The sequence below is a fragment of the Xenopus laevis genome, chromosome 6S (genome assembly GCF_017654675.1).
Source record: "Xenopus laevis strain J_2021 chromosome 6S, Xenopus_laevis_v10.1, whole genome shotgun sequence".
Lineage (NCBI taxonomy): Eukaryota > Metazoa > Chordata > Amphibia > Anura > Pipidae > Xenopus > Xenopus laevis.
The window spans coordinates 36,319,475-36,327,952 of record NC_054382.1 but is presented as its reverse complement, the minus strand read 5'-3'; positions in this window follow the sequence as shown (position 1 = coordinate 36,327,952).

Genomic DNA, 8,478 nt, shown 5'->3' with positions numbered 1-8,478 from the left:
CGACCACTTCCTGTGAGAGAATGAACAGACACTCCCACTCTTCATTTCAGCCCAGACACCAAGCAGAAAAGATCTCTCTGAAGCTCTGATATAATAACAGTTTTAGGAGGTAAATTGCTTTCAAAAGTTTTTCTTTCTGCATCATTACATGTTTTGAGGAAGGACGAGTAATATATGTGAATGTGAAGGTTATATAAAATGTCTTCTTTTAAAGACATCCTACACATCCTGCTGCCCTTGTCACACTGCTCTTCCTTGTCATTGCTTGATATGCAATTTGGGTAAGCTTTTATGTACGTTACAAAAGGCTCTAGGCTGTGCAGGGCCGGATTACCCGCTAGGCGCCATAGGCACCTGCCTACGGCCTGCCTAGCTCTAGGGGCCCGGGCCTGGATAACAGAAAAAAAAAATCACCTAATATATTTTCCGTGTTCTTGGCCCCCCTAACGACGCGGTGACGTCACAGCACGATGATGCCGCAGCGCGGTGATGTCACATCGCCCCTCACATTTGATTGAGGCCAGTGTTGTGGCTAATTTATACTTCATCCATTTATACATATGTTCCATCTCTGCCTATTTCCTGTCATGACTCCTGCACAAACTGTAATGATAATACAAGTTACCAAAGAGTTCCATGACTACTGTATATAAAAGCACAGGGGTATAGATCAAGTGCTCTTTAAACTAGTCATAAATAAATATATGAGAATATATTTTGTGTGATTCATGGCTGTAATGTATTTATATACACCAGGTTTAAAGGGCACCTGTTGCCCAAACCGAGCAGGTTGCGGCATGTGTGTGCTCCAACATGGCCACCCAAACCAGGAGCTCCCTAAGAGAGTCCTAGCACTGGTGGGGGCCAATTCCCATAGACTTAGTGTTTTCAGTTCCTGTTCCCTAGTGTGTAATAGGGGAGACAGCACATGGTTTTGCGGCGGCGCGCTGACGTCACAGCACTCCCAACGCCATTGCACCACTGGGGGAGGATCTCCATAGGTAATAAAAGGCTGGGTGTGCGCAGGGAGAGCTACAGTTAGCCTAAACTACATTGTGTTGGGAGCTCCTCTCTGTCTCTAAATCTGTGTTTGCCTTGCGGTATATTTATTTTTCTAGTTGGTCTGTGCAGCAACTGTGGCAGTGCCTGCTGCAGACTGATTTTTTTAAAATTGTTTTAGGATGTTTTTGATAAGTGGGACTGTCTGACTGGCTTGTGAGGGGGGAGGAGGGGGCAGGCTGTTCGGTAGCCATTTGAAAGTGATCTGGGGGTAAAATTGAAAAGGGTGTGTGGGAGTCGGCCTGTTGAACTGTTGCAGGGAGGGGGCAGACAGAACTGAGAAAACAAACTACAAAAAAAACTACGAAAAAAACATTTTTGGGGGCAAAGTAATTTGTTAAACGTCTCTGGGATTGGGACTGTGCAAAACTGTAATAACTGGGAAAAAAACTGAAATATGTTCATAACCTGGCGAATTTTGTAAAATGAACATGGTAATTAGGGAGTTTAAAAATGGGCGTGGTCCAAAAAATTTTGCCGCGCTAAGCGCAAAAACTTTTTTATTCCTCTTTCTATTTCCAAAATGTTGGGAGGTATGCACTAGCATATCAGTGTTTCTTTTACAACCGTAACTTTAGGTGGTTTGAGGTGTGGAGGGGGGCGACCCAGCAGCATTTCCTTGCCTAGGGCCCTGTTTAGTCTTAATGCGGCTCTGAGGCTGTGCAATCTTTAACAGAAGTTGCATATGTTTTAATGTATATTTTACATTTGTAGTGCAATTTATATATTTTGTGGTACCCAACCCCCCTCCGGATCCGTATTTGACCAGGCCCCGTACAATAGTCTCCCTAGGGTCAAATAATTTGATGAGCCTGATATTGCCCACCTCACAGATCTTTCAGTGTATGGCCATCTTAAGATGCTATAGACAGTCACTGTGTATTGGGCTGTTTGGGGCTTTTAGAATGGGCTTGCACCTTGCGCAATTATAACTGGATGCACAACAAAGAATGGGCTCCAAATCCCAAAGTAAAAAATAGAAAGTTAAATACATGTGCGCTTCCTTTAACAGTCACACCAGATCTCTCCGATTTTCTCCTATCCACCACCAGATTAAAGTCTCTTTAAACACTTTGTATCTCTAGAAAGCTGTCTCCTATCAACCTTCAACACTCCTCCTCGATCCTCAGAAGGATTCAAAGAGAGAGCGAGGATTTGTGCAATATGGCGATGTAAGCGGTCAGAATCCTGCTAACATCTATACTCACAGGATCCTCCGATTAAACGTGTGAATACGCTCATAACCGCCAGGCACTCACACTCGTGGTCCGGTTTGCTTCCTCCTGTTCCACTTGTCCCCTAAGCGCACTTCACTTCCTGGTTGTCTCGTGTAACCGGACAACTAGCGTGAGTGGCTAGCGGTTATGAGCATATTCGCATGTTTAATCGGAGGATCCTGTGAGTATAGATGTTAGCAGGGTTCTGACCACATACATCGTGGTATTGCACAAACCATCTCTCTCTTTGTATCTTTCTGAGGATTGCAGAGGAGTGTTGAAGGTTGAGAGGAGACCACTTTCCAGAGATACAAAGTGTTTAAAGAGACTTTAATCTGTTGGGGGATAGGAGAAAATCAGAGAGATCTGGTGTGAATTTTATAGGAAGTGCACACGTTTTTTACTTTCTGTTTGGCGCTTTGTGGACTGGAAATGCCAGGACCTTTGAATTCCCTTCCGGGCCTTGTGCATGAAAACAAAAGACCTGTTGATTAGATTTGTTGTTAGATGATTCTATTATTTGAAGTGTATGTGTGTGTGTTTGTTCCTTTAGTCTGGGTGTGTTTTGGTTTTTCAGTTTGGTCCCTGGTGCAGGGAAACGCATAGAACGCATTTGAGATTAAGATTCCTGTGCTGTCTTTTTTTTATGTTTGCCAAACATTTACATGTACTGACTTCCCTTCTTTGCATTAATCCTTTTTTTTAATCCTTTTTGTTCACTTGATATCACTACCATATCTATTTTGGCCTTATTACATTTCAACTATGTATCAGTCTGTTTTTGTTATACAGGTATTGGAACCTGTTATCCAGAATGCTTGGGACCTGGGGTTTTCCGGATAATGGTAATTTGGATCTTCTTACCTTAATTCTACTGGAAAACCATTTAAACATTAAAACTCAATAGGATGATTATGTGTCCAATAAGGATTAATTATATCTTAGTTTGGATCAAGTTCAAGGTACTGTTTTATTAGTGCAGAGAAAAAGAAAATCTTTTTTTTTTTTTTAAATTTTGATTATTTGGATAAAATGGAGTCTGTGGGAGTCGACCTTTCTCTAATTTGCAGCTTTCTGGATATCGGATCCCATACCTGTACAAGTATAACACTGTGATAAAAGTTCTTGGGGGGGATACTTTATCCTGAAACCCAATATCTGGAAGGCTCTGATTTACAATAAGGAATTTTCCCATAGAACCCATTTTAATAACACTGGGTCCCAAGAATTTTGGTGATTGCTTTGTATTCACTCAGAAATGAGACTGGGTTGACAAAACTTGTTCTTTCTAGGCTGTTTTTCAGTTTCTTATTTTTGCTTTTTACTGAAAGTGTTAACTAAAGGTGGCCATACATGGGCTAACACAACATTGTTCTACTTTTTAGTACCAACAACTGAACAACAATTGAAGAAAAACTGTATGTTATGGTGCAGAGTCAAAATTTCAAACCTTGCCCATAAATGCACAGATGGTTGGCTATAGTACACCATTAGTCGTAGTCATTGGGCAATCATATACACGGAAAACCTGTATGCTTATGCCGATCTTAAGTTTATATGGGCTTAGAGAATGCATTTTTTTTTACTTTTGCCAGGTATGGGGCTGGTATTTAACTTCATTGTAGAAACTGGTAGATTGTAAATTTCTTAGGATTGTTGTTTTATATCCTATATTCTAAATTTTAATGAAACATTTAAACATGAAATAAATGCTATATGATTTTTAGACATGATATGGATTTTTTAAGGTTAATTATCATGAAGCACAAAGCAATGCTTTATTGTTAAATATTATTAAAATGGGTTCTATGGGAGAATGTCTTATTATAAATGAGAGCCTTCTGGATATTGGGTTTCTGGATAAAATATCCCCCCAAGAATTTTTAAGGATTGGGTTTCACCTGGTTTTAATAAGAAAGCAACTAATTTACTGGTTTATGGTTGGCATCTAAGCAGTTGGCTGAGCAGGGCTGCTTTTGTTTAGGCCCAAATCATACAAAACAAAACCTTTCTTACACATTTTACGATTAACGGTTGTGTTTTGAATAAATATCCAGTGGTATTTATGGGGCTGTAGCACAATAGAGTATATTGCACTAAAGGAGACACATTTCCACTGAAAGTTCATGTAAACCCCCTCCACAAAAATGTAATCACTGAACAACCTCTGGTTGCCACTCTGTTATAAGGTTAACAGTAAGGCTGCAGCATCCCCTTAATCGCCTAGAAATCCTTCTCCTTCCCTAACCCACTCTGCCCCCTCCTACTGGAATTTGCTTTGGATGTTGACATATGAGCATGCTCAGTTCTTCTCAGCTCAGATTACTAAACACACCCTCCAGTGTAAAAGCCGATAAAGAGATGGCATTAATGGATCCCATTAGTGATGTGCGGGCCAACCCGAGGCCCGCGGGTCGGGCGGTTTGGGCTGACCCCTGGACAAAATACACGGGTCGCGTACTTCCGGCGCCGGAATTTATAGACTTCCGCCTGCCCCACCCCTTTTGTGACGTCACTGCAGGCGGGTCTATAAATAAATGGGAGCAGCAGGCCCGGGTCGGATGAGGGTAGGGAGCGGGTGGGTTAGGGTTGGTTGCGGGTCGAGAAATTCTCGACCCGCACATAACTAGATCCCATATAAACTCTGCTCTAACTGTCTGATCCTATTCTTTGTGTCATGATTTTTATGATGTAGTTTTCATTTCTAAATTACACTGTATATACTGCAAATAATTCACTCTGCCATATACAAATTCATTCCTGAACCAGAAAGTGTATTTTTTTTAGTTGTAATATTGGTCTGTGGGCAGCCATCTCAGATAATTTTTCCTGGTCATGTGCTTTCAGCAAGAGCCAGAACTTTAGGATGGAACTGCTTTCTGACAGGCTTTTGTTTCTACTACTCGGTGTAACTGAATGTGTTTCAGTTGGACCTGGGTTTTACTACTGAGTGCTTTTCTGAGATCTACCAGGGAGCTGTTGTGTTAGGGAGCTGTTATCTGGTTACCTTCCCATTGTTGTGTTGTTAGACTTCTGGGGGGAGGGTGATTTCACTCCACCTGCATATAGCAGTAAAGAGCAAAAAATGAAATCACCGCTAACCAAGAGAGGGAATCGACTTCCGGTTCTTGATGCAGCCCTCCATGCCGGTCCGGTACGGCAATGTAGCGATCAAAACAGGCACTGAAAGTGGGAAGGAGGGTGGCGTCCGGAAGATCATCAAAAGCGGTGGAGCCAGAAGTGAGTTAAAACCGATAAACTTTAATTAAATCCTTAAAATTGACAGTACAAGCAGGCAGGGTGAGTGTAGCTTGACGCGTTTCGTGACCAATACGTCACTTCATCAGAAGCTTCTGATGAAGTGACGTATTGGTCACGAAACGCGTCAAGCTACACTCACCCTGCCTGCTTGTACTGTCAATTTTAAGGATTTAATTAAAGTTTATCGGTTTTAACTCACTTTCTGGCTCCACCGCTTTTGATGATCTTCCGGACGCCACCCTCCTTCCCACTTTCAGTGCCTGTTTTGATTGCATATAGCAGTAAAGAAGAGCGACTGAAGTTTATCAGAGCACAAGTCACATAACTGGGGGCAGCTGGGAAACTGACAATATGTCTAGCCCCATGTCAGATTTCAAAATTAAATATACAAAAATGTTTGCTCTTTTGATATATGGATTTCAGTGCAGAATTCTGCTGGAGCAGCACTATTAACTGATGCATTTTGAAAAATGACAGTATACCTTTAACCATTACAGTGTTCAACCCCAGCAGAACTTTTTATCAAAGTATGTTGTACCTTTGTAAACTTGCATTCTGTGTTGCATGAACTTTATAGCATCCATGTCCTGTTTGCAGACGTAAGTGTTACTGATGATGTGTCAGAGAGAAAATGGCCGCTGGGTGAAAGCTGGTATTTGTTTTAGGATAATGTGATGGCGCTGGCAAATGGAAGGGGTGTATTCAGTACAAATGATGTGGCTTGGGTGGGGAAGATATGCCAAATTTATATAAATGGCAGGAAAATGTAGGCTTTACATGTCCAAACAGTCTGAAATTCATCTCTTGAAGCCCTTAAAGCCTTTTGCCCCAGTAAAGTGTCACCATGGCAAAAATAATTCCCTATGTTCAAATACAGCTACAGAACAGCTGTCCTTTTTCTGCATCATCTTGGCAGTGGTGTGGAGGGGGGGGGGTAAAAGTCAGATAAAGTGCTAGAGTGAGATAATGAAAAGAGATGCAAGAGTGAGTAAACAGAAAACGAGACATACAGTAGATATGGCACAAAAGGATGAGAGAAGAATAGAAGAGAAAAAAGGAGATGGAACGACTGGAAAGATTGAAAGAGAGATCAGGGTGAGAGAGTGTGAAAGGTGTGAAAAATGCAGGGGGGATTACAGGTGTGAACAATGCAGGATTTTACTGTCTAAATTTGAGGTATTAACAATGCATGGGCCAGATAATCTCAGTACTGATACCTTATAAAGCGTACACAAGGGAAGGAATCACAGCAGGCAGACTTTCATGGGGGGGCACACAATGGGGGATCCTGCCTGCGGGCTGCCAGTTGGTCAGCCCTGCTCTAGACTAAAGGTGCCCGCTGGTGTGTTGATAATTTTTATGGGAAAAAGATCCCCCGTAATGTACTTTAATGGACTTGTAAAGTATAATCATGTTCGCTCACAAGCACCAATTGTTTTTAGAGAAAACATTCCAACCTTAAAAAAAAAGATCAGCTATCAGGTAGGTAGATTTTGCTAGGACAAACTTTTGACCAGAGCTACTATGACACAAACAGGCCAGTCATTTTACTGCAAAATATATAGTAATGCGAATGCGGTGGAGTTAATAGCACCTTCAACAAGTTGAGAAGCAAACAAAATGGTGTGCAGGGTCAAGTGGAATATAGTTAATGTTTTACTGAGAGGAAAGAATGACCCAGAAAATCGCACCACCCCATTTAATATTCAATAATTCCCAAGAACAAAGGGTAAAACGTAACCTTTATTGGTATGTGTTAAAATGAGCCAAGGGTGAGAATAAAAAATTGTTAAAATTACAATCAGGAGGAGCACATTATCGGCTTAATCATGCAGTATAGCCCGGGTGTTTATAACTTAATCATAGTCAGAATTGATAAAATCATATAGAGAGCGTCATAATCAGGATTAGCTGCATTAATCATGTACAGTTACCCAAAGGGTTGATTCACTGATGAGTGGGAAAGTGCACAGGTTATAGCCACTTGTCTGTCAGAATTAAGGCGTGGGCATTGTTTTCCGTTGCTTCTGGGTTAATACTGTTATGAGGCCAGTGCCCAATCACCCCAGAGTCACCCGCATGTATCTGGAAACATGTAAATTGCAGCCCTGTTTGTTTAAGCTACGTTGTCAGCATTTCCTCCTGTCACTAATGTATTGAAGGTGCTATGGTGCCTTTACCTCACCAGCCCTTGATCCCCGTGTTTCTTAGGTATCTGTTGTTAACAAGATTAATCGTTTGGATTAAAGCATCGTGTCTCCTTGCCTGAATGAGCTAAAAGAAGAATCCGCTCCTGACGCGCAATTTGCTCGCTCAGCGAGCTTTGTCAAAGGCCAACTTGCCCCCTCCTTCTCCTGTGGCTCGTGCGCAATGTTGCTGCACACATATGCACAGTGACGTCACACGTGCGTGGGCACAGCAGGGGAGCCCGCAAGCTGGGTGGAAGGTGCGTCCAGTCTAGTGGTAGCCAGCGCCCCTCAATCTTTGCGCCCTAGGCAGCTACCTACCCCCAGTTCCGGCCCTGCATTCCACTGTTCAAAAGTTACAGTATAATAAGTTCATATAAAAAGTTCCATTAATAAATGTGCTAACAAGTCAGTTCATTGGGGGCCAATGGAATTTAGTCTAAGGGGACATATACCTTTGTTTTTCTACCAAACCATTGCTGGCATTGTAAAAAAAAAAAGAAAATGTGGTTTATTTTATATCTTTTGGGTCGAAATACTGTACAATCTACCAATAAATGCTGCTGCCCCTCCCTCTTAAAGGACTTCCAGTTTACTGCTAAGGTCTGACTTGAGCTGGGCCGCAGTTCCTCTGTCAGTGTTCATTCTGCTGATTCCTTACATTGCCTCTGTGTCAATTGCTAGTCTCCATGTCAATAACTGGGACAATCCTCTCTGTACGAATTAGAAATAGACAGGTACTGTTTTTTGGGAAA